The sequence below is a fragment of the Brassica napus genome, chromosome C9 (genome assembly GCF_020379485.1).
Source record: "Brassica napus cultivar Da-Ae chromosome C9, Da-Ae, whole genome shotgun sequence".
NCBI classification, from domain to species: Eukaryota; Viridiplantae; Streptophyta; class Magnoliopsida; order Brassicales; family Brassicaceae; genus Brassica; species Brassica napus.
The window spans coordinates 24,961,753-24,989,628 of NC_063452.1; the positions used below are offsets into that span (position 1 = coordinate 24,961,753).

Genomic DNA, 27,876 nt, shown 5'->3' on the forward strand with positions numbered 1-27,876 from the left:
AAATTAAAGCCCTTTTTTTTGTATTTAAAAGAAGAAAACGTTTGTGGTAAAGAAAATGAAGAAAACGTTTTGCAAAGGTACAAATTTTTCACTTTTCTTCTCCTTATTCTGACGGTCATTCTTCTATTTCCCATACATTTTCTCAAATCTACAAACCCTACCTTTCCAGAATCCTATTGGTAATCGAAAATCTTCGCAATCAGCCTCAGAAATCCAAACGTGCCATCCAACGTTCTATAGGTGTTGTTTTATGTTTTTCTTCTTACCTTGAGATGAATTTCTTAGTCCTTTTCAATTGATGAGATTTTGAAATACGTAATGAAGTATATGTTGATTATCTTATTTAGAAGCACAAACCCATATTGTGGATTAAAAAAATTGTCAGGGGAGGGGAAACCCAAGAGAATCACCCGTTAGTGGTATGTCGATCATGTTTCATATGAGACATATCTTTCGACAATGATTTGTTTGAAATCTTCCTATATAACCTTCTTTTTTCGTTGTAGGAAATCAAAAACTGGATTTAGGGTAAAGAAATAAAAATAGTCTTCGAAAACTGGAAGAGATAACAAACCAGAATAGGCTGTAAAGGTACATATATTATTACTATATTCAACTTGAATAGTTTCTCATATCTTCATGTTCGTCTTTATTTCAAGAATTCGGGTGTTTTGCATTACTTAGTCACTGAGAAACTGATTTGTTCAACTGTTAAATCTTTTTTTCTTTGTCTATGCTCAAGTTTTCACATGTTCAAACCTGATTCTTAATCTTGATTTGATTTATTTCCGAGTTTGACTGAATAGTTCATAATCTTGGTTTCATTCCACGGATTCAGATCTTATGTAGTTTTAAATCTGACAGTCTTCTTCCTCTTACAGCTGTACTTACAGCTGAGTTTCTCTTCATGCGAACCCTTAACCACTCCTCTGCAAATGGCTGCCTCCGATGGAATTTTCGCTGAACTTGCTGCGCAGCACACAACCTTTTGACGATCTTGGCCTTGGTCGGGCCTCTCAGGTAATCACCTTTCCCTTATCTTCATGGCTTGAACAGTTATTTGAACCTAAAAATCATCTTCATCATATCTCCCTACAGTTTTGTCGTTGTGTATGTGTCACTATGGGACGCCTCTTTCGCAACTTTTAGGGGGCATCTGAGCTTATGCGATATTACACACTCTGTCATGCTGGACACCACGGTTAGTTCCAAGTTATATTTTGACTTGAACGTTTACGCCAGCCAAGCTTTCATCAACAGGTATGTCGCAAGTCTCACTCAAAAATACATGACCAATCATTTATGTAAAAGTGTATAACATATGGTTCCATGCTATATTTTGTTTTTAAACCTTCATGTCTGTCCATATTGCAATTTATATTAACATGGTTCTGATAACTATCTATATGGACAGTGACATTAAATATATGTCTTTTGTAATGATATTACAAAAAAAAATGTGTCATCCTCATTTTGGAAGGTGCTGCTGCTGACGATTTCTTGCATGTCGAGACAATGGGAGAGATTCAATAGCAAGAACTTGTGTCAATTGGGGATCTCTACACGAACCTTTCCATGTCCACCGACAAGGTTACTATAACTCTATTCTACTATTTTTGCGAGAACTATATCATTTTATCAAGTACCTATTGATATCTCCTCAATTGCCTTTGTGAAGACCTATGAAGCTGAAGAAACTCACTAAGAAAGATGCAGCATCTGGCCCTAGAGGCGATCCGTCTCCGCTCACAGTCAACTCAATCTTAATTACGTTTCCATAAGCATTATCGATACTGTGTCATTAACAAAAAAAACGTATGATAGACTAATTGGCGTTGGAGTGTCAGAGCTCCCTAAATGCTTCGAAGAGCTTGCTGACCAATGCCTCTTTCAGATTCGAGTGACACCCTACAATTTCACTCTCCACTACCGGACCGTCACAGTGTCTACTAAAGATGTGGATGTGAAGACTCATTCAGGGATAAACTAAGTTTTGTTGAGATACCAACCTGGATGGAGGTGATCTAGAAAAAACTCCATATTCATATCAGGATGAAAGTAACAACAGAGCTCCAAAAGTGGTAAGCCAAAGTGAGCAACCACCTGTTTCTGCAAGCGATCCGGTAGATGCGGCTACAAAAGTGACGGCAGTGGATCAACCAACACCACCTAGCTCTGGATGCGAAGAGAAGAGTTACAAACGCTACCGTGAGTGAAAATTGGAAGTGTAGTAAGAGGAATTGTGGGAACCGAAATTCGCACTGTCGATTTCCGTTTAAATAAGGAAGCTAGGAAAACCCTAATTTCCCAGAGGTCCCGGATATCTGCTAATACCACACGCCAAGCAATCAGAACACGAAACGAGAACAATAATAAAATAAGAAATCGAAAAAGAGAGCAAGATAGTTCTTATTCCGAATCTGCGTTTGAGCGTTTACAACAAGGCAAGTGCCTGGACTACGAGAGCTGTCGGCGAGATTCCTAGTTCTAAAACCCTAAGACGGCAAAAACCTAATTGAGTCGCAGCTCGAATAACAAAAACGAAAAATTGCCTAAAATTGCTCAAAGTGCTAATTAGTTTGCTCTGAAAAGTCATCCCTCCATGCCTCTCGCCTAGGACTCCTTATATACTGGCTCCAAGGTCGGTTTACGCTTTTTCCCTTCTGCCCTTAAGCCGCCATAGCATAAAAATGGAGATATTCCATTTTTTCCAATCTTCGTAATTATCTTCAAAATTTCGTATTTATCCGCGGAAACTTGACATTTATCTTTTCCCGCGAACCAAGCGTAAACCGTCATGCGGCTTACGGGCTGTTGGTTAAGAAATCGTAAGTTGGGCCTCGAGTCATGTCTTAGGTCCCTTTGGGCCGTCTTCCGACTCGAAGCGTTTATTACGGCTTCTTTCGATAAAGAACGAACTTTCCGCGGTTTTTACGGTTAAGTTTGATCGAAAACTTAGAATGGCGGAGAATCGCGAAATGAGTTCGCTACGGTCTTCGGGAGATAGCATCGAAGGGTAGACGAGAATGCATGGACTAATGTCGTATCGACGTTTTGGAAGAGTTCGGTCGCTACGTAGCGACTCGAGCTCGGTCGCTACGTAGCGACCGAGCGGAGCACGCGTTCGGTCGCTGCGTAGCAATCCTTTTCGAGCTATTGTCCGATGACTCGCGTTTCCTCCGCAAAGCTTTTCGTAAAGTAGAATCTATTTCGAAAAAGTATTTGTCGAAGAAGATTTCTACGTTTTCTTTTCGGAGATTTGGACGTTAACTTCGTCGCAATCGTTTTCGACCCCAACAGTTAGCCCCCCAGCTCGTTGGGAGCGTGGATTTCAAGTGAGATCCCAATGCGCGGTATGGCGAGTTCGGACGAGATTGGTGTATTTAGGCGAAGTTCGTGTCCAAAAATCCGCAAGTAAATAGTAATTTCTCATGCCTATAAGAAGGGAGGTAATTTCTTCACAATCTTTACACTTACTCATTCTCATAGAGAGGTTTACTTGAAAAGTTCTTTCTTCTTTCTCTTTCTCTTTATCATTTCCTCCTTGATCAAAAAGAAAAAAAACACGAGATGTCGAGTAAGAAGAGGAGTTCGAAGAAAGGGTCCTTGCCCGCGAACGTTTCTGAAGAGCTTCGAGTGCTGAAGATGGAATTCGTTCCTCATTCGGTTGACCCAGCCGAGAACGAGGCATGGTGGGTGGCGTGTTACGGTTCGAGCACGCCTCCCAAAGAAAAATCATTCCCGGTCATGAACCATCGCCAGGTGGAGGCAAGTGCACCAAGTAGGAGTACTAGTGAATTCCTCGAGGTCATGCGGTCGTTCTACCATATTTCGGACGCGGTGGAATTCAGGGTTCCTCGTCAAGGAGAATGCACTAGTAGTCCTCCGGAGGGCTTCTTTACTTGTTACGAGGCATTCGTAGTGCGCTGCTGTTTGTGGTTCCCGATCCCCGAGATTATCGTCCGTGTGTTGGATCGTTTCGGGGTGGCGATAAGCCAACTGAATCCTCTTGGCATCCAGCACCTCATAGGAATCCTGGTCCTGAGCTACGAGCATGGTCTCTCCCTCACCGTCGATCACTTCGAAGCGCTTCTTCGATTACAGATCATCAAGGACACGGACACGTACAGGCTGGTTCCTCGGAACTTCATGTCAGTGGTAAAGGGGTTTACTTCTAACTTCAACTCGTGGAAGAAAATTTTCTTCTTCGTTTGTGTAGACGCCGCGTCCGTTGAGGAGAGTTGTATCCCATTGTTTTGGAGGTTGCCGAACGATCGTCCTTTTATCAACCCTCTTGCTCCATTTCCTGAGGACATTATTGCGGTGAGGGATCTGCTCAGAAATGGTCCTTTTTTCTGAACTTCCTTTACGCCGAAGAGAGTTCGAAAGGCGCTGAGGTTTGTGCATCCTAGTCCTGTCTTGGGTGGAGAAGCAAGGAGTGATTCCGAACCTGAAGACCAAGGTCCCGATGCCGCCCTCACGATTACGACGGGGCTGAACTCTTCGAAGGGGAAAGATATTGACCTCGGTGACTTGGAGTTTTCGGTGGACGATTGCATGCTTCCGGGATGGGATCCGGACCTTGCTTTCGGCGATGGAAATGGTGCGAGCGAGGTCCATATTCCGGATTTTGGACGATTGCATGGTTCCGGGATTGGAATGTCCTTTTTTTTTTTTTTTTTAAATCCCAAATAATAGTTTTTAATCACAAAAAAAGTTTTATAGATATTAAAGATGTTTTGTAAAATCCAAAAAATCAAATTTATATACAAAAAATGTTTTGTAAAATACAAAAATCGAATTTATACACAAAAATCGAATTTATATATAAAAATCGATTTTATAAATACAAAAAAATAAAAAATTTATAAAAAAATTTTAAATCAATTCAACAAAACAAATTATTCAACCAAATCACAATTCTAAACCTATTATACAACCAAATCACAATCCTAACCAATCGCCCTAACAAAAATCTATCAAATCTACACAAAAACCTAACAAATAGAACCTAAGAGAGTGGGATAGGGTCCTTACATGATTTGTGTAAGAGAAGGGGGAGATCGCCGGGGATATCGCCGGAGAGGAGGGGGAGATCGCCGGAGAGGAGGGAGAGGAGCCGTGCAGAGGAAGAAGAGAGAAATGGGGAAGAAGAAGCGGCTCGTGGTTATAAAACCTAGGGTCCGACGGATAGTTTCCGTCGGAATTTCCTCGGAATTCCGATTTCAAATTTCGCGAAATATTTGCCCGGTTAAATGAAAATATTCCGAGGAAATTTCGACGGATATTTCCGATGGATACATAAATATCCGTCGGAATTCCGTCAGAATATTCCGAGAAAATACCGAGGAACTAGTGTTTGGGGTTTCAAAACATCGATTTTTTTTGCCGTATTACATTTCTTATACAATTGTAATGCATACCACTGAGGATTCTTTGTATAGATGATCATAAACCATGAAATAACAAAATTTCAAAACGAATTGTAAGTATTCTCTTTACCGTTCATTAAAGTGTATAAGTGTTTCTCTTATGTTGTGGGGATTTCGTTCATACAATCGGAAAAGTGTTTATTATATGGTAAGGAACAAATTTTTTACTTCATAATCAGTCTAAGACACTTAATAAAGGTTATATAAGTGTTATTCAAACCGCAAAACGTTGTTTTCGGTTTAAAAACCCTACTTCCTCGGAATTTCCTCGGAATATTCCGAGGGAATTCCGAGGAAACCCTTATCTTCGTCGGAATATTCCGAGGAAATATCGAGGAACTAGTGTTTGGAGTTTCAAAACATCGATTTTTTTTGCCGTATTACATTTCTTATACAATTGTAATGCATACCATTGAGGATTCTTTGTATAGATGATCATAAACCATGAAATAACAAAATTTCAAAACGAATTGTAAGTATTCTCTTTACAGTTCATTAAAGTGTATAAGTGTTTCTCTTATGTTGTGGGGATTTCGTTCATACAATTGGAAAAATGTTTATTATAGGGTAAGGAACAAATTTTTTACTTCATAATCAGTCTAAGACACTTAATAAGGGTTATATAAGTGTTATTCAAACCGCAAAACGTTGTTTTCAGTTTAAAAACCCTACTTCCTCGGAATTTCCTCGGAATATTCCGAGGGAATTCTGAGGAAACCCTTATCTTCCTCGGAATTCCGTCGGAATATTTCGAGGAAATACCGAGGAACTAGTGTTTGGGGTTTCAAAACATCGATTTTTTTGCCGTATTACATTTCTTATACAATTTTAATGCATACCATTTGGGATTCTTTGTATAGATGAATAAACCATGAAATAACAAAATTTCAAAACGAATTGTAAGTATTCCCTTTACCGTTCATTAAAGTGTATAAGTGTTTCTCTTATGTTGTGGGGATTTCGTTCATACAATCGGAAAAGTGTTTATTATAGGGTAATGAACAAAAATTTTTACTTCATAATCAGTCTAAGACACTTAATAAGGGTTATATAAGTGTTATTCAAACCGAAAAACGTTGTTTTCGGTTTAAAAACCCTACTTCCTCAGAATTTCCTCGGAATATTCCGAGGGAATTCCGAGGAAACCCTTATCTTCCTCGGAATTCCGTCGGAATATTCCGAGTAAATACCGAGGAACTAGTGTTTGGGTTTTCAAAACATCGATTGTTTTTGCCGTATTACATTTCTTATACAATTGTAATGCATACCATTGAGGATTCTTTGTATAGATGATCATAAACCATGAAATAACAAAATTTCAAAACGAATTGTAAGTATTCCCTTTACCGTTCATTAAAGTGTATAAGTGTTTCACTTATGTTGTGGGGATTTCATTCATACAATCGGAAAAGTGTTTATTATAGGGTAATGAACAAATTTTTTACTTCATAATCAGTCTAAGACACTTAATAAGGGTTATATAAGTGTTATTCAAACCGCAAAACGTTGTTTTCGGTTTAAAAACCCTACTTCCTCAGAATTTTCCGAGGAAACCCTTATCTTCCTCGGAATTCCGTCGGAATATTCCGAGGAAATACCGAGGAACTAGTGTTTGGGGTTTCAAAACATCGATTTTTTTTACTGTATTACATTTCTTATACAATTGTAATGCATACCACTGAGGATTCTTTGTATAGATGATCATAAACCATAAAATAACAAAATTTCAAGACGAATTGTAAGTATTCCCTTTACCGTTCATTAAAGTGTATAAGTGTTTCTCTTATGTTGTGGGGATTTCGTTCAAAATCAGTCTAAGACACTTAATAAGGGTTATATAAGTGTTATTCAAACCGCAAAACGTTGTTTTCGGTTTAAAAACCCTACTTCCTCGGAATATTCTGAGATAATTCCGAGGAAACCCTTATCTTCCTCGGAATTCCGTCGGAATATTCCAATAAAAAAAAAAAGTCGATGCTAGTCTGTTTCCGAGTCATCATCACCCGATGAATCTGAATCTGGATCTTGGTGAAACTCTCCAATCACTGGTTCATCCTCTACGTGAACGACGGCTTCCTCTCCGAAGTCGGTTAAATCGACTACAAGGCCAACTCCAGCTAAATCCTCTGCTGCACTTAAGTTGCCGGATGTGCTTGGTTGTAGTGGGTCTTCCAGCTCAGAACTTCCCTGAACTCGGCCTCTCGGGTTGAGTCTTGTAACAGTAACCCATGGATCATCTCTGTTCCTTACCCGGGGATACTTGATATAACAAAGCTGTAACATTAAAAAAATTATTAGTAAAATTATAAATTAATACACATGATGATGAATCATTCTAAATAATTAACATTTAATTAACTGATCGGCCTGAGAAGCAAGAATGAAAGGATCATAATATTGCAGCTTTCGCCTCGAATTTACTGATGTAACACCAAATGCATCCGTTCTCACACCTCGATCTAGAGTGTTGTCGTGCCAATCACAATAGAAAACAGTACATCGCAATCCAACCATGCCCAAATACTTGATTTCCAAAATCTCATGTATGTGTCCGTAGTATACATCATCTCATGATGCTGAACAAACGCCAGCATCATAAGTCGTACTCGAATGACTCCTCTTCTGAGTTGTGAATGCATATCCTCGAGTACAAAATCTCGGATATGACTTCACAACAAATTTTGGTCCAATGACCATCTCGCGTATCCAATCGTCAAATGTTTCACCTCTGGCCAAACCAGCAGACACCTATATTAATAGCACATATATATGTTATATCAATAAATGTGAATTAGTATAAATATGTGATAAATAATATTTTAATTTGTTTAAAGCACTCACATAAGTAAACATCCATCCAGAAAATTCTCTCTGCTTCATTTCTTCTAGTTCGTCCTCTGTGGCATATCTATATTCGAACCTCTTTTCTGCCATGAAAATCCTGTACATATGATGACAATAATGTAATTAATTAAGATTTAAATTTCAACTTGTTAAAATAAAAATTTGTAAGCTAATTTATTTACCTCTCATATTGAAGAACATCTTCGCAGTTGGTGAGCAAATATGTTTGCAAATTACTGCGCTCCTGCTCAGTAAGTCGACGGTCCTTTGGTTTTCCGCTAAGTCGTCCAACGTCTGTGAAAATGTCTGGAACCGTAACATGATATGTTGCCCGTTCGCCTCTATCATCATGCCGAGCAGGTCTTCTGTCTTTGGTCTGAACTTCTGCTGGAAAGTAGTACTCGGAAAAGTTTGAAGTTTCTTCATTGATCATCTGTGCGACTATAGAACCTTCCACCCTACTTAAATTTTTCACCATCTTCTTCAAATGGAACATATACCGCTCATACAGATACATCCATCTACACTGCACAGGACCACCAAGTTCCAATTCTCTTGCCAGGTGAATAACAAGATGCTCCATAACATCAAAAAATGAGGGAGGAAATATCTTCTCAAGGTTGCACTGAATCACAGCTCTGTTAGTCTTCAAATTTTCAATACCTTCAAGAGTCACTGATCTCGTGCATAAATCGCGGAAGAAACCATTTATCCCTACAATTGCTTCATGAATATTTCGTGGTAATAGTTCCTTGAAGGCAAACGGAAGGAGGCGCTGCATCATTACATGGCAATCGTGGCTTTTCAAGCCAGTAAACTTTCCTTCTTTTCTGTCGATACAGTTACGCAAATTAGATGCGTAACCGTCTGGAAATTCCACATCGTTTGAAATCCAATCAAAGAACGCATCTTTTCCCTCTGCATCAAGTCGGTATATGGGAAAAGGAGCCCTACCATTCTCATCAACATGAAGTTCTGAACGAGCACATATATCGACTAAATCCAGTCTTGACTTCAAATTATCCTTTGTTTTACCTTGAACATTAAGGATCGTGTTCATGAGATTGTCAAAAAAGTTCTTCTCAATATGCATGACATCTAAATTATGCCTTAGCAGATGATCCTCCAGTATGGCAGATCCCAGAAAATACATTTTTCGTTCTAGTTATGTAGGTCTCCAACAGCATCTACCGGAAAACGCTCATGTCCACCGACGTCTGGCGTCCTTTTTGCACCAAAATCTCTTAGTTGTGTCTTCAAATCTTTCCAACAAATTTCCGGAGGTGGACTGTCAAACACCCTCTTGTTCTTCGTAAACAAATTCCTACTCCTACGATATGGATGATCAGGTGGTAGGAATCTCCTGTGACAGTCAAACCAACACGTTTTCCTTCCGTGTTTTAGTTGGAAAGCATCAGTGTTATCTTGACAATATGGACATGATAGCCTTCCATGCGTTGTCCATCCAGATAACATGCCATATGCTGGAAAATCACTTATTGTCCACATTAGTACTGCCCGCATTTGAAAGTTTTCTTTACACGAAACATCGTATGTTTCAGCACCTTGAGCCCATGGTTGTTGCAACTCATATATTAATGGCTGAAGAAACACATCAAGTGATCTCTTAGGATGCTCTGGTCCGGGAACGAGAATCGAGAGAAACAAAAACTCTCGTCGCAAGCAGAAGTTTGGGGGGTAGGTTGTATGGTGTAAGAATGAGTGGCCATAGAGAATACTGTCTTCCACTCTTGCCAAACGGGCTGAAACCATCAGTACATAATCCAAGGTAGATATTTCTTCTCTCATACGCAAACTCGGGATACTTTGATTGGAAATGCTTCCACGCTTTTGCATCTGAAGGATATCTGATCTCACCATCTGTTGAGTGCTCCGCATGCCATCTCATTGGTTGCGCTGTGCGTTCAGACAGATACAACCTCTGCAACCTTTCCGTCAAAGGCAAATACCACATCCTTTTATATGGCACTGGAACTCTTCCACTCGTATCTTTATAACGAGGTTTTCCACAAAATTTGCATGTAACCCGCTGTTCATCCGCCCTCCAATAAATCATGCAGTTGTCGTTGCATACATCTATTACCTGATACGATAAACAAAGATCAGCTACGAGTTTCTTAACCTCGTAGTATGAACCAGGAGCTACATTATCCTCGGGTAGAATACCTTTTACAAAATCAGCAATCGCATCCACACAGTCTTCAGCCAAATTATAATATGTTTTAATTCCCATCAATCTTGTAGTAGATGATAAAGCTGAATGACCATCTCTGCAACCTTCGTACAATGGTTGCTTTCCAGCATCCAACATATCATAAAATCTCCTAGCTTGTGCATTGGGTAAATCTTCCCCTCTAAAATGATCATTTACCATCTCCTCAGTACTTACACCATAATCTACACCCGTTCTAATTGGTTCTTCTAATCTAACCGCTGGCTGAGATTCGCTAGTACTACCATGTTCATAATCAGTTTCCCCATGATGATACCAAATTTTGTAACTTCGTGTAAACCCACTCAAATATAGATGAATCCAAACATCCCGCTCTCTAATAACCTTTCTATTTTTACAATTAGAGCAAGGACATCTTAACATACCTGTTTTTGCTTCCGGTTGTCGGTGAACTAACCCCATGAATTCAGTTATACCTCGTTGGTATTCTTCCGTAAGCAATCTCGTGTTCGGATCCAAATGAGGTCGATCGATCCAAGAACGAAAATAATTTGAAGAAGGCATGTTTTTTATGAATCAAATTCGTGTGTAAAGAGAGTAAGAGGGAGGATGAAGATATGGAGTGAATGAAGAGGAAGAGGGGTGCTTGTATTTATAGTTGAAATCCTGCCGACAGACCGAGGAAATTCCGACGGAATTCCGACGGAAACGGCTAGTTCGTCGGAATTTCCTCGGAATTTTTAAAATCCCCCAACGGCTCTCTAACGGCTATAATATATCTTCGGAATTCATCGTTTTTTCCGAGGAATACGTTTTTCCTTGGTATTCCATAAGAATATTCCGACGGATTAATATTTCCTCGGAATTCCGTCGGCATATTCCGAGGAAATTTTGAGGAAACCAAATTTTGTGTTTCCTCGGTATATCCTCGGAAATTCTTCGGGATATTCCGAGGATTTCATTATCCGTCTAAATGTCCGTCAGAATACCGCTGTTTTCTTGTAGTGTAAGTTTGCTCTGAAAAGTCATCCCTCCATGCCTCTCGCCTAGGACTCCTTATATACTAGCTCCAAGGCCGTTTTATGCTTTTCCCCTTCTGCCCTTAAGCCGCCATAGCATAAAAATGAAGATATTCCATTTTTTTCGATCTTCGTAATTATCTTCAAAATTTCGTATTTATCCGCGGAAACTTGACATTTATCTTTCCTCGCGAACCAAGCGTAAAACGTCATGCGGCTTACGGGCTGTTGGTTAAGAAATTGTAAGTTGGGCCTCGAGTCATGTCTTAGGTCCCTTTGCGCCGTCTTCCGACTCGAAGCGTTTATTACGGCTTCTTTCGATAAAGAACGAACTTTCCGCAGTTTTTACGGTTAAGTTTGATCGATAACTTAGAATGGCGGAGAATCGCGAAATGGGTTCGCTACGGTCTTCGGGAGACAGCATCGAAGGGTAGACGAGAATGCATGGACTAATGTCATATCGACGTTTTGGAAGAGTTTTGTCGCTACGTAGCGACTCGAGCTCGGTCGCTACGTAGCGACTCGAGCTCGGTCGCTACGTAGCGACCAAGCGGAGCACGCGTTCGGAGCACGTGATCTTTTTCGAACTATTGTCCGATGACTCGCGTTTCCTCCGCAAAGATTTTCGTAAAGAAGAATCTATTTCGAAAAAGTATTTGTCGAAGAAGATTTCTACGTTTTCTTTTCTGAGATTTGGATGTTAACTTCGTCGCAACCGTTTTCGACCCCAACAGTTAGCCCCCCAGCTCGTTGGGAGTGTGGATTTCTAGTGAGATCCCAATGCGCGGTATGGCGAGTTCGGACGAGATTGGTGTATTTACGCGAAGTTCGTGTCCAAAAATTCGCAAGTAAATAGTAATTTCTCATGCCTATAAGAAGGGAGGTAATTTCTTCACAATCTTTACACTTACTCATTCTCATAGAGAGGTTTTCTCGAAAAGTTCTTTCTTCTTTCTCTTTATCATTTCCTCCTTGATCAAAAAGAAATAAAAAAACACGAGATGTCGAGTAAGAAGAGGAGTTCGAAGAAAGGGTCCTTGCCCGCGAACGTTTCTGAAGAGCTTCGAGTGCCGAAGATGGAATTCGTTCCTCATTTGGTAGACCCAGCCGAGAACGAGGCATGGTGGGTGGGGTGTTACGGTTCGAGCACGCCTCCCAAAGTAGGAGTACTAGTGAATTCCTTGAGGTCATGCGGTCGTTCTACCATATTTCGGACACGGTGGAATTCAGGGTTCCTCGTCAAGGAGAATGCACTAGTAGTCCCCCGGAGGGCTTCTTTACTTGTTACGAGGCATTCGTAGTGCGCTGCCGTTTGTGGTTCCCGATCCCCGAGATTATCGTCCGTGTGTTGGGTTGTTTCGGGGTGGCGATAAACCAACTGAATCCTCTTGGCATCCAGCACCTCATAGGAATCCTGGTCCTGAGCTACGAGCATGGTCTCTCCCACACCGTCGATCACTTCGAAGCGCTTCTTCGATTACAGATCATCAAGGACACGGACACGTACAGGCTGGTTCCTCGGAACTTCATGTCAGTGGTAAAGGGGTTTACTTCTAAATTCAACTCGTGGAAAAAAAATTTCTTCTTCGTTTGTGTAGACGCCGCGTCCGTTGAGGAGAGTTGTATCCCATTGTTTCGGAGGTTGCCGAACGATCGTCCTTTTATTAACCCTCTTGCTCCGTGTCCTGAGGACATTATTGCGGTGAGGGATCTGCTCAGGAATGGTCCTTTTTTCTGGACTTCCTTTACGCCGAAGAGAGTACGAAAGGCACTTAGGTTTGTGCATCCTAGTCCTGTCTTGGGCGGAGAAGCAAGGAGTGATTCCGAACCTGAAGACCAAGGTCCCGATGCCGCCCCCACGATTACGACGGGGCTGAACTCTTCGAAGGGAAAAGATATTGACCTCGGTGACTTGGAGTTTTCGGGGACGATTGCATGCTTCCGGGATGGGATCCGGACCTTGCTTTCGGCGATGGAAGCGGTGCGAGCGAGGTCCCTATTCCGGACTTTGATGATTTCTTCTCTGGTCTTCCGTCGGGCATCGATGGTCCTCCGGTTACGAGCGAGTCGGGGAGGCCGAAAGTCGTCGCGGAAGGATCTCGTATCATCAACGGGGTATAAACTTTAAGAATTTTGGCGATCGTTATTATTATTATTTTTTGCTTATAATGTGTCAATCGGTTTTATAGGGTTTGAACTTGCTTGGATCGGCCATTGAGGCGAGCCATAGAGAGGCCATGATCTATCGCTTTAAAACGGAGAAGGCGGAAAAGGATCTTGCTCGCATGCGAGACGAGATGTTGGCGCGAGACGCTCAACTCGCTCGTGATCATGCCAGGGCTGTTCATAGGGCAGAACGGAAGGGCAAGAGGGAAATTGTCGAGGTGATGAAGACTCGTGCTTCTCAATTCCAGGTCAAGTACGGGAATCTTAAGGGCGCTTTCAACTCGCTGGGCGACTTCCATGAGTGTCGCGGCTCTGTCGGGAGCCTTTGGAAGACGCGGGCGGATGACTACGTTTTCGAGAGGGAGATGGAGTTAATGAAGGGTGGTATGAAGGATCATGCTCACGCTGAGACGCTCATTCCTCGGATCTATGGGAAGATTCAGGGATTCTGGAATCCCGTACCGGTTTCTCCTGATACCGTAGAAACCACAACTGATTTTTCCGGTGACAATGAGGAAGTGAACTATCCCGCAGATGCATTCGGAGCTTCCTTGTCCGGGAATTTTAACTTTTATATGTGAGTGTTTTGACGGGAAGAAGTTTTTCCCTTATCTAGTTTTTAGTGGCCGAGTATGGCCTTTGTTCATATATGTCTGACCGAGTGTGGCCTTCGAACTTTGTATGGGCCTGTTTTGGCCGTTTTTATCGGGACTGGCCGTTGGTGGCTTTGAACCCCTACCGCTATGCGGTTTATATAATGGATGTTTGTTTGAGTTACTTTGTTTCGAGTAGGTTTGAGTAAACATGAGTTGTCGTCTCATATTTAACTTCGTTGAGGCGTTCAGTCTGTTGGTTCGTTCGAGACGTGAGTTTTCGTAAAAATTATTTACGACCTTTCGGGAACGTTGAGATATGAACGTAGAGACATGTTTTAGGATCTCGTATCGTTTAGATATCATGTCTTTGACATGTCTGAGACCAATGCGATGGGTTTAGGGCGAGACCTAGGTTTACTCTCGGTTTTAAGGTTTGTGCGGTGACTAGCCGGCTATTGGTTTTCCTGTTGCGATTTCTACCTGATATGTATCGATTTAAAGTCCGCGATAGGTTCTCGGCTTATACGACTTGTATGGTACAAATCGGATTTTTTTTGGTAGCGCGCTTTCGTCCTTGTGTTGGACGTTCGAAGATCAAAAGAGTGATCACATTGCGTTTGTTTAAGACGAAGATCAAAAGAGTCATGTCGGGGCCAATCGACGAACGGAGTGTAAGATTTGTAGTGGTCGCGTTCGGACAATTTGTTCGTATCATCTCGATTTTTAACTTGGCGACGTCTCGCAGTTAGCTCGAAGACTATACGTATAGTTTCGGTGCTGATGTGAGATTGTGTTGCGATTTTGGGCCGTACGAGGCTGCTGGCAAGAGTATTAACGTTTGTATATTTTCTAGGCGTGTTCTGAGACTTTTGCAAGTGTCTTAAAAAGGAACGACGCATATTGGTCGTAAAAAGTTTCAAAACCTCTATAGAATTCGATTACGATAACGCATCTTTTCCTATGTGAGAGTATACGAGTATACGCACCCACTCCCCCCCCCCCTTTTTAGAGAGGGGGATAGCTGAACTCGTCATTCGACGAGCTGCCTACGTACCTCTTTCAAGGATCAAGCCATCTCGTAGTTCTGTTTTATGCCGCTAACGTTTTCACTCGGCGGTTGTCGCCGTACTGACCGCCTTGATCGTGATGACTGTGGCCAGGTCAGTATTTTCTTCCGGATGTTCCGGTTGAGTTGTAGTGTCGGCTTCGGACTCAAGTTGAGTTTCGACACCCGAAGTGTCTGCGTCAGCAGACGATGTTAAATCGTCGTTTATTGAAGCGTTGTGGGTCGAAGATTTACCAATCTTCGTGCGTTTGCGATTTGCCATTGCAGAGGTCGTCATCTGTCTTAACTTGTGCTCCGCGAGGAAGCACAGTCGCGACTGTTTCTGACATCCCCAGATAGCTGCGACTCCGTTTGGGGTCAGGAATTTGACACCCATGTGGTACGTCGATGAAATGGCTTGCATAGCGTTGAGCCATGGGGTTCCCATGATCACGTTGTAGATGGCAGGATGATCGACTACCGCGAACTCGACGATTTTTGTGATCTCCTTGGCCATGACTGGTAGCTGAATCGATCTGAGGGTCATTGATACTTCGCCTAAAAAGCATGTGAGCGGTTTCGGAGTTGGAGTTACTTCTCCGAGTTCGATGCTCATCCGATTGAGAGTGTCGCGGAAGATTATATTGACTGTGCTTCCCGTGTCAATGAGTACTCTTCCGACTTCCAGATCTCGTATGACGAGGTCTATGACGAGCGGATCGCAGTGAGGTTGATCGATCCCGCCGGCTTCCTCCTTTGTGAAGGTGATTGAGCAGTTCTGATCATCTAGGGTAGGAGACCATGTAGGCCAGTTTGCGCTTGACTCCGCCTTCCACTGGTAAGCCTTGATGGCCGAAACCGTATCGTTGCAGAATTGCGATCCTCCGATGATCATGTTGACTCTACGACGATTGTTACCGTTTCATTTGTCGTCTGGCCTCCTGCCGCGTTTATCTCCAGATTGGTTTCTTTGAGTAGATCTCTCCGCGGGAAGATTTATGTCCGGCTTCGGGGGGCGATCAGTCTCGAGGATGAGATCTTTCACGCTGGTCACTTCCGAGAGTTCTCCGGCTAGTAGCTTCGCGGACAGCCTTGCTCCCAGGACCTTGCAGTTAGTCGTGGAGTGTCCTCGGGACTGGTAGAACTCGCAGAAGGTGTTTTCATCATATCCTTGATTGCGAGTCCACGTATTACCCGTGGTTCGGCCCTGGTCTGAGCCGATCGCGTAATTGTGCGCTCCTTGGAGTTCTTCCCCTTCGTGATGGACATACTTGTCGTTACGAGGGTTTTTCTTCCTCGTTTTTGGGTCTACATCTTTTGAGGACGATCTCGCCGACTTATGTTTTTACGATAAGATTTTTTTTTCTTCCTCGATCATGATGTAGTCTGTCGCCTTGTGGAGGGCGTCTTGGATCGTCCGCGGTTTTTCGAGGGATATCCATTTTCTGAATTTCGACTTGTACCAGAGCGCCTTTCTGAGCGCACCGATGGCCACCTTGTCGCATATCCCGCTGACCCTGGACATTACCAACTTGAATCGGCTGATGAACTCGCGGAGGGGTTCTTCTACCCTCTGGGATACACTCCAAAGATCGATATCGGAAGTTTCTCTATCTATGAACATAGAGTATTGCTTGAGAAATTTCGATGCGAGAAACTTCCGATAGAGTTTCACTTAAGGCGTGCGAACCATTCGAGGGCTGCTCCTTCTAGATTCTTGACGAACAGGCGGCAGTAGCCGGCGTCTCTTTCGCCGTCCTTCAGCCTCGCTCTTCCCATCGTGATGTGGAAAGCCTGAAGGTGCGCTCTCGGATCGGTCGTTCCATCATACTTCGGCACTTTGATTTTTCCTGGATCGGATAGGCTTGTATCTGAGATGCGAGTGGTGAAAGGGGTCTTCCGAGACCTTCCAGTAGCCTATCGATCTCGGGGGCCGCGCTGGTAGCGTGATGGATTTGGGATTTTAAGGCTCTTACTTCTGCCGCAGTCTTGGTGATATAGTCGCGAAGATCGCGTATATCCGACGTCTCGCCATCAGATTTTCGTGCTTGTCGGCGTTTACTGCGAGTGAGCTCGGTTTGCTTTTCAGCCAGCTCTTCTTGTTCGTTCCAATAAAGGATTTCCTCCTCTTCTGTCATTGGTTTGTCGAACGGAGGGCTTTCCCGAGTGAATCGGCCTCTGGTCCTCATTGGATGTCTGTCGACGTCCTCATCAGTATTGTTGGAGACATCGCTAGGATCCAGGTCGACTTGCTCGACTCCGTTGTCCTCCGAAATCTTCGTGGGAGGCGGAGGTCTTTCGGAGTTTCCCTTTTCAACGGGAGATTTCTCGCTAGGGTTTTGACCCAAAGGTCGTTCCTGCGCGGCTCCAGGCCTGTTGAGTGGGGTTGCAAAGTCAAGTCTTTTCCAATGGACTTCAGTGGTTCCGCGGGGGCGGATTGCTTGAGTCCTTGCCGTTAAAGTTTCAACTTGTTTGGTCAAGGTGCTCACGAGCTTATCATGTTCTTCCGACCTTTTTTCGTAGGTGGCGAACATCTTTTTAAACTCCTCGAGCGCCGCGCCGTTGGCTGGTGCGATGGCCGCAGATACGTCCGCTGCGGGAGTGTGAAGATCAGTGCCGCTGCCTCCGTTAAGAGGAGTCTGCACGTTATCCGTGTCGTCAGTTGACATGTTTGGTTTAGCGTAATGTGATTGAGAGTTAGATTGATCCGTACCCCCCCCCCCCCTCCTTCTAGCGCCAAACTGTGGGAACCGAAATTCGCACTGTCGATTTTCGTTTAAATAAGGAAGCTAGGAAAACCCTAATTTCCCAGAGGTCCCGGATATCTGCTAATACCACACGCCAAGAAATCAGAGCACGAAACGAGAACAGTAATAAAATAAGAAATCGAAAAAGAGAGCAAGATAGTTCTTATTCCGAATCTGCGTTTAAGCGTTTACAACAAGGCAAGTGCCTGGGCTACGAGAGCTGTCGGCGAGATTCCTAGTTCTAAAACCCTAAGACGGCAAAAACCTAATTGAGTCGCAGCTCGAATAACAAAAACGGAAAATTGCCCAAAATTGCTCTAAGTGCTAAGTTTGCTCTGAAAAGTCCTCCCTCCATGCCTCTCGCCTAGAACTCCTTATATACTGGCTCCAAGGTCGGTTTACGCTTTTCCCCTTCTGCCCTTAAGCAGCCATAGCATAAAAATGGAGGTATTCCATTTTTTCTGATCTTCGTAATTATCTTCAAAATTTCGTATTTATCCGCGAAAACTTGACATTTATCTTTCCTCGCGAACCAAGCGTAAACCGTCATGCGGCTTACGGGTTGTTGGTTAAGAAACCGTAAGTTGGGCCTCGAGTCATGTCTTAGGTCCCTTTGGGCCGTCTTCCGACTCGAAGCGTTTATTACGGCTTCTTTCGATAAAGAACAAACTTTCCGCGGTTTTTACGGTTAAGTTTGATCGATAACTTAGAATGGCGGGGAATCGTGAAATGGGTTCGCTATGGTCTTCGGGAGATAACATCGAAGGGTAGACGAGAATGCATGGACTAATGTCGTATCGACGTTTCGGAAGAGTTCGGTCGCTACGTGCTCGAGCTCGGTCGCTACGTAGCGACCGAGTTTCGACTCGAGCTCGGTCGCTAAGTAGCGACCGAGTTTAGACTCGAGCTCGGTCGCTACGTAGCGACCGAGTTTCGACTCGAGCTCGGTCGCTACGTAGCGAACGAGTTTCGACTCGAGCTCGGTCGCTACGTAGCGACTAAGTTTCGACTCGAGCTCGGTCGCTACGTAGCGACCGAGCGGAATGGGCGTTCGGTCGCTACGTAGCGACCGAGCCTTGGCTCGAACTCGGTCGCTACGTAGCGGCCGAGCGGAGCACGCGTTCGGTCGCTGCGTAGCGAACCTTTTCGAGCTCTTGTTCGATGACTCGCGTTTCCTCCGCAAAGATTTTCGTAAAGAAGAATCTATTTTGAAAAAGTATTTGTCGAAGAAGATTTCTACGTTTTCTTTTTGGAGATTTGGACGTTAACTTCGTCGCAACCGTTTTCGACCCTAACACATTCCACGCTGCATCTACAAAGCACTGAGTCTCCAAAGTATTGGTACGGGCAACCGGGGCCTGGACTCGTTTCTCCTTAGTTGTCTTTTCCTTTTCTTGTTGGGCTGCTTGCCATGCTCTGGCTCTGTAATTGCAGCCACAACCACCTCTTGTTCTGATCCTTCCCTGTTCTCAAACAAAAATTTATTTCTCCCAACCCATAGGTACCAAAAGATCCAAGGATACATAGCGGTTTCACTGAGGCCTGTCGGCGGTAGGCTGAGGATTCGTCTGCTCGCTTGGAGTAACGAGTCAGCAGAAGTGATAAGTGTTGGGTCAGGTTTGTGTACTGCAGGAACTAGGTCCCAAGCTCGAGTTGCAAATGGGCATTGGAGGAGAACATGACGTTCAGTTTCCACCAGTCCACATCTTTTGCATCGCCCTTCTACCTCAACTCCTCTTCTCAATAAATTTGCCCCTATCGGAAGAGCATTGCTTTTTATTTTCCAGAGAAAGTGTTTTAGCTTTGGTGATATTTTAGCCTTCAAATACAGGGGTACCAGTTGAGATCTTCATTCTCTTGATCTCGGTTCACTTTGCATAAGTCATAACCCGATCTGGTGGAGTAGTTCCCGGACCTTTCTGGTAACCAGACCATCTCATCTTCCATTTGGTATTCACTAGGAATCACTTTCCTGATCAGGTCCTCATACTGAGGAAAATGCAATCTGATTGCCCTCAAGACCCATTCCATCGAGTTCACTCCTAAGAGATCAGAGACTTTGAGATCTTTGTTAGCTTCAGTCGGAGGACCCATGGGACAGAGAGAGTATGATGTCGACAACCAGGGGTCCGACCAAACGTTAATGTTCTTCCCAGTGCCCACGATCCATCCTAGTCCTTTTAAAAGAACCTCTTTGCCTGCCAGTACACCTCTCCATCTATGCGATCCAGAATTGGGTGCTGCTGCGGTGAGAAAATGCTCAATGTGGCACTATTTACCGATCAGTGTTTGAGACAGCAAGGTGGTGGGGAACTTGAGTACTCTCCAAGCAAGTTTTGCGAGTAAAGCATCATTAAACTTTTCAATTTCTCTAAAGCCTAAGCCTCCTGCTCTCTTGGGTAAGGTGAGTTTACTCCAAGCGACCCAAGACATCTTCCTAACATCCGGTTTGGCGTCCCACTAAAAGCGGGTGAGGACGGTCTGTATCTGCTGGCATAGGAATTTAGGTAACTTGAAACACGACATGGCGTAAGACGGCATTGCCGATAGAACGGATTTCAGCAAGACTTGCTTTCCTGCGCCATTGAGATATCGTGACGACCAACTATGGGACTTTTGTCTAATGCGGTCCACTATACCCGCAAAGATATCCTTCTTTTTCCGGGTGAAGTGCTCCGGCAAGCCAAGGTACTTTCCAATGCCTTCCTCACCCATAGTATTTAGAGTACCTTTGACTCTTCTGCAAACTTCGATGGGTGTTTTGGAGGAGAACGTAACTGCTGACTTCAAGACGTTGATGCTTTGGCCCGACGCAGCTTCGTACTTCCTAGGATGTTCATTAGGTCTCGACATGACACTGGATCACTCTTGCATAAGAACATGGTGTTATCCGCGAAGAGTAGGTGATTTAGTGATGGAGAGTTCCGCGCCACCCTAACGCCCTGTAACAATCCTTCCTCCTGAGCTTTCACACAAAGGCTCGACAACACCTCCGAGCACAAAATAAAGAGATACGGGGAGAGAGGATCTCCTTGGCTGATCCCTCGGGATGGTCTAACGCAACCTTTCGCACTACCATTGATGAGATAGGAGTACGATACGGAGCTAACACATTCCATTATCAAGTGAACCCAAGTCGGATAAAAGCCAAATCGGATCATCATGTCTCGTAAGAAATTCCACTCCAATCTGTCATAAGCCTTGCTCATATCCGTTTTAACGGCCATTGAGCAATGCTTCTTAGTTGATGAGGTGCGGAGGTAGTGGAGGATCTCATGGGTTATCAACACATTATCCGAGATTGATCGGCCAGCCACAAACGCCGACTGGTGAGGGGAGACAAGGGTAGGAAGAACAGGTTTCAGCCGCTGGCACAAGATCTTGGCGATAATTTTATAGTGCGTGGAGCAGAGTGCAATGGGCCTGTAGTCCATAACCTTCTTCGGGCTTTTGATTTTTGGAATTAGACGGACATGAGTCTTGTTGAAATGTCTTTGGAGTTGGCCGGAGACAAACAAGTCTCTGATCTCGCTGCAGACTCCCCCCCCCCCCCCCCTTATAATGTCCCAAAAACCTTGGTAAAAGTTGGCTGATAAACCGTCCGGTCCCGGTGCTTTGTCTCCATGAATAGCGAACACTGCTTTCTTAATCTCCAAGTCATCCGGGATCTTTATGAGAAACTCGTTCATGTCCAGTGAGATGGAGGGCGATATAGACTCCTCTACTATCTGGGTGTTGCCACCAGATGCTGAAGTAAACAAGGAGCTGTAATAATCAGTCCCGATGCTTTGTTTACTTTTATTGTGGAATTGGTTGAATGCTCATTTCATTTGACTCAAGGTAAATGGTATATATTTGCATGAAATTGATAGAATAAACTATTGCACATCATGATATTCCATAAAATAACAATCTAGTTGCAACTATAAATGGCCTAAAAACTATATTGAGAATGAATTTGTCTTAATATTGGTAAACTATTACTGTAGATTAAGAATTAGATTGCTGATAATCTGAACCTAAATTTTTAATTAAATTGTAATTAATTTTTCTAAATATGTTGATAAAAACAATCAATTTACTACATGGACCTAGTGTTAACAAGACCCACTAAAACATGCTCATTCTATGTCTAAAGAAACCACTCATAAAAGAACATCAACATCTTGGCAATTTAGTCCAAACATGATCATCATCCACTGTCTTAAAAAAAGAACTGAACACTGTTTTGTCTTCAAGTTATAAGTTGTCAACAAGCTTAAGTCCCTAGCTTATATCCTCACAGTGTCTCACGTGCGTAACGACATCACCCGTGTGTTCCCTTCTTTGTTTTGCAATCGTAGTAAGGAGGAGAATGGAAACAAGGACCTGGTGACATAGCTTTACCACAAGGAGGAGTCATCATATCGGTTTGATTTTCTTGCTTATACAGAATCCAAGCTCTTTGTCCTCCAAGTCCTTGCGCTACATACCCAGTCCCGTTCCTTCTATAAGGCACATAAAGCATTTGCTTTAGGCCACAAAATAAAAGTGTGATTAGAAGGACACATTTTTCAAAATATTTGTTTGGTTTAATGGTGAAGTAATCCAAAATTTGACCTTTTGGCTACTAGTTCGAACCTTTTTCTAGCAAAATTCCTAGGTATTTTCACTTATTGTAACAACCTGCCCCATGGTAACTACATGTTTCATAGGCTCCAGACTAGCCCTGCAGAGCACCGATCCTAACCTCTCACATGTGAGTCTTCACTGACTCTCCCATATAGGTTATTGGTGCGCTTGGCGTTACTCGAACCCAAGACCTCACCCTTTAACAACACTCTCACATGACGAATTGTCACCAATTGATTATTTTTGCACCACAAATTTTTGTATTGGAGGCCACATTTTTTTTCAGGCTTTAAGCCTCCCAAAAGTATGGGAAGACATTGTACATACCCAAACGAAGACCAAGCTCTAATAACCTACTTATCAGTCAAGCTCAATAAGTACATGATAAGTATAAGAGAGGTTACTTTCGCCAAAAGAAAAGGAATTCAAATGAGGAGCGAGGTGACGTGGAGGAACAAGTGGAGAAGATTCAAAATGAGGAAGTTAATGACGTGGCAACGGAGGTTGAGGAACGAAAGACTGGGAGTGATCTAGAGTCTTTGCCGTTGGAGCTCAAAGAAGAGTAGAATACTGTTTAAATACGAATAGAGTCGTTGCTTTACTCTTTATGCTTGGTATGTTAATTTTAGACGTCATGAGTCTAGAAACAATCGCTATGAGGTCGTACATGAAGATCGCTATCGCCATGAGATAGTGATTGGAATCTGAACTAGCAAAGCTATTTCTATTATTCAATAAACGAGTAATTCTCTTTACAAGTCTTTCAAGTTACAAAACTCTATCATTGGTGCGGTGAAACGGTTCGATCTACAAAGCGACGATGTCTTCGGCGAAATCTGGTTACTCTGATACATCGACGGAACCGACAAAGCAGATCCAAGGTCAGGTGAAGTTTTTGATGGCAGACTATGAGAGATTGTGTAAAGACGTGAAGTTGAAGGATGAGTGCTTCGATTCGCTGGAATCGAGAGTCGATTCGCTGGAAACGAGAGTCGATTCGCTGGAAACGAGAGTCGATTCGTTGGATACTAAGCTATCGTCGATGGATTCCAAGTTAGATTCAGTGCTCAAGGCGTTGGGAAAGCAGACGGTGATTGATCGATCTCCAATTGAAACACCGCGGCGGGATCCGGCGTTTGCGTAATCTCAATCGCAGGTTCGAAACTCTAATTTCGAACGAATTCGGGAGCATTCTCCGTTTGGTTATAGAGATGAACAATTGAATCTCGATAATCGTGAGAATATGTTGAAGAAAATTGAGATTCCATTCTGTGATGGTACTAGAGTCCCGGAATGGATGGTTGATGTGGAATACTTTTATGAGTTGGGGAGGTATGATGAAGAATCGAGACTGGATCTGGTTCCATTATGTTTGCGGGGAGCATTGAAGAAGTGGTATGCGTGGGTGATGCGTCGTGGGGGGGTTTCCGGAACTGGAAGGATTTTAAGCAGCGCTTGTTTGTGAGTTTCTCAGAATCTATTGAAGACGAGCCAAGTACTCGACTATTTTCGATCAGGCAGACTGGTTCCGTGGCTGAGTATGTATAAGAATTTGAGGATTTGTCAGCTCAATTTCCTGGATTGGATGATCATCAATTGGAGAGGATTTTCTATATTGGGTTCAACAGAGAGATGAAGGAACCACATGGCCTTTGTAATTACATTGCGGTTGTGCTTAAAATGGAGTCGAGTACATTTTGTAGAATTTTGGGTGATGCATCTAAGGGGGCTACGAAGCAACAAAACGTTGGGAGCAACAATAATGTTCGCATGGGTGGATATTACAACAATAATCAGAAGGTTTTGGCGTTGGATGCGAAACCACAAAAGGAGAACATTCCACCAGCATAGACATCTCAGCGACCGAGACAACGCCACTCTGATGCGGAGCTGGATGCGATGAGAAGACATGGACTCTGTTTTAAATGTGGTGATAAATGGTCCAAGACGCATGAAGCAATTTGTCCTAAGAAGGAGTTCAGGGTGATTACTGTGATCAACAGCTTTGAAGTGGAGTTAGTAGGAAGTGATGAGTGTAGATCCTAGAATCTACACTAAGTATTTGATAGTGTTTGAGATGTAAAACTGGCAAAGAAAGAACTTCGTGGGCGACAATATCCTCAGAACACAACGATAGAATTGGATTTGAGTTGACAAGAATGGACTTTATTCTTATGTGGAATAACATCGAGATCTCGGAGGAGAGAAAGATCGTGACTGAACTCGGGGTCGAGCTGCCTACGTACCCGTCAAGGGATCAAGTCTAAACATAGTTCGATTATGATCATTTCGGATGAGATGTCGGTTTCGTCGGTCTCGAGCAAGACATCGGGTTTGTCTGGTTTCGTTCGTCTTGTGTGAGACATTGACTATGTGTAAACGGCATCGTGTTTACGAGCTCGTGCCGTTTGCATGATCTAGGTTCATCGTTGTGGTCAATGAGATTGTAACATAATGATTCGATAATCATGGAACTGATTATAAGTATTATGGTCGTTTCTCCTATTGAGTGAGGAATCTCTTCAAGTCTCAAGCTCTCTTACCAAGACGTAGAGAACTGCATTTCTTGTTTAGGTGTGATCTTATGTAGAGGAAGCGTGGTCTCCCCTTCCTCCTCTAATATTATCTCTTCTTTTATTTATGTATTTATTTTCTTATGAGAGCTTGTTCTCCCTCAAAAATGGCCCCCCATTTCGAGAGCTACGTCTTTGCTTTTTATAAGAGAAGCTCGCCACCGTCGAACTCGGTATGTTGTTGCACGTGTTCCTTTATTTTAGCCTTGACTTCCTTAATTCTTAGAATGTGTATATCTTTTAGTTAAATAAATGATCTTGACTCATTCAATAATATCTGAACAAGTATTTTAACCACTTCGATCTTAAGTCGGTCCACACGTCAAACCGTTTCTACTAAACCGAGATTTTCCGAACCATTAATCAACTTGTTCTTTTGGTGAGAAGGATTATGTGACAAATCCTGTATCAACATTTGTCCCCCAGTTCTTCAAGTGAGGTGACACGGTTGGAGAACGGAGAAGTCTTTTAATAACCAGAAAAACATGTCTCCAAGCTGACTTTTCCTTAAGGAGTTCGCAAAGTCGTTTGTTGTTTGATAACGAGATCGTGCAAGGGAGGTCGCATGAAGCGTTTGGTCTTGGCTCATTTGTCATGATCAAAATATGAGTTCGATCTAAGCTACTAGATGAGGTTCGTTTGATCATCAGGTGACCGACTTCGTTTATGCACACGGTTCCGGACAGGAGTTCAATGTAATCAGTCGCGGGAGAGAGGAAAGTTGGATGGAGTTTGTGTATGTACAAGCAGTGGGCCGATCTTGTCATCAGGGTCGCTGATCTTTAGGAGTATGATGAGTTCCCTTGATTTCTTGTGGTGGATTTGACGAATATGTTTATCGAGTTTGATATGAGTGTCAATTCAGGTTTATGTAAATTCATTTTGTTTGTGTAAAGTTGTTGGATATAATCCCAACGAATCATTAAGTCAATGAAAATGATTGGCTACACGTAGAGAGTCGAACGTTTACTTTGGTTCGGCTATAGGAGCAATTTATATCGCTCATCCTCGAGATGTTTTGCGAGATGGAAGCTGATCAGGAATCCAACTCGCGGACCAGTTGTGGCCTAAGGACGCGGTTTATTGATGTTGTTTTTGATATGGAGGGTGGTTTATGTCGATGAGAGCTTGGGTCGTTTGAGACTGCATGGTAAAACTTGATAAAAGTTTAAGCTTGTGCAAGAAGAGTGTATAAACATTTTACAGTTGTATAAGTTTATTTAGTTGTGATACAAAATTATGAATCGATATGAACAAGATCGCAATAGCTATTATCTTATGCAATATATCGATATGCGTAAATAGATTATAAAGAATTGTTTACCGACATGGGCGTGTTTTGGTCTTGGTGACTTCGAGCTAGCGGAGAAGAAATAGTGTTGGATGCTTGATAATGTGTTCCTCATGTAGCTGATGAGAGGTTGAGATATTCAGACTATGAATTACTGATTTGATTGGTGCATAACTTGTAGTACGCAATCGCCAATCATATCACATTTACTGTCTCTTCTGATTTTGCTTTCGTTTCGTTTGGAAATGTTGTTAGACAACATGCGAAAATAATTCTTGCATAGTTTGCCTAGATTTATCGTTTTCCATCTTAGGAAATTATTTCGAGGTCGGGACCTTTAGCAGTGGACGTCTCTTTTCGTAATGAAGGGGATAGATATCGATCTTCTTGATGTCGGGGCTCGCTGTCTTTCTGGAGGTATGATAAGAGCTTTGTTCAAAAACTCATTTTCGATCTGGGAGTGTAATATTTCATTGGCTCCTCAACTTTAACTATTTGGAAATTTTGCCGACCTTCTGGAGGCATTGAACTTTGTCGGTCACTAAGCTGCTAAGGTTCCTTGGATATATGGCTCATTATTTCCATGGAACGAGATGTGTTTTCAGCTTCACGCGCTGCTGAAGTTTGACAGAGATCGATCTTCCCAATCTTAGATTGGAATTAATGCTTTTAAGAAGGCATAATGAGTATCGACCCCTTCGAGGTCAAGCTATTTGGAGATCCGTCTTGTTGTTTTCTGGGAGCAATGTTCTCTGCTTGCTCTTCAAGTTATCTGAGCTCGTCGGAGGTAGAACTCGATGCCTTTCTCGGAGAAGGACGACCTATCGATCGTTCATGTTTCACGAGCTCGTTAAAGATCGAGTTTGTTTGTCTTTTAAATCAGACGCGAGAACTGTTTCCGCTTAATGCTGGTCGGATCTGTGTCTTACACAAATCATATCAAAGTCCCTAGGGTTTCGGGAGCTCGATTAAATTGATTGGAGCATAAATTGGTAGGCTTTCATGTTTGTGCTAGCTGATCTAATATTTGTTCAATCCGTTGAAATTCAGGCTTTGGTGATTTGATTCTGATCGAGCTGTCGACCAGATGTCTCTTTGGTTTAGAAATGTATGTACCGTGAGATGGAAAGCTCGGGAGCATCTGGATATTCTCGGTGGCTTCATCGCGGGGGCTGTGATCAATGATTTCAGATCGGTTCCTTGGGCGCTAGAGTGCTTCGCTTGATGTGCTGCGAGATCTCTTTTGTTTTGTTTTAAACAACTTATTAATGTTCGCTGAGTGGGTCCTTAGCTCTGGGATTAGTCCTGATGTATTAGATCAAGCAACAGGAGTGTCTCCACTTGGTCCATCGAGTATG

General features: G+C 43.0%; 1 long non-coding RNA gene across 1 annotated transcript; it reads left to right on the forward strand.

Annotated features, from left to right (window-relative positions):
- Positions 1-614: 614 nt before the first annotated feature.
- LOC111209841 lies at positions 615-2,346 on the forward strand. Its single transcript, XR_002661233.2, has 4 exons — positions 615-1,020; positions 1,099-1,260; positions 1,481-1,590; positions 1,679-2,346. It is a non-coding gene; the product is annotated as an uncharacterized LOC111209841 (long non-coding RNA).
- The last annotated feature ends 25,530 nt before the right edge of the window (positions 2,347-27,876 follow it).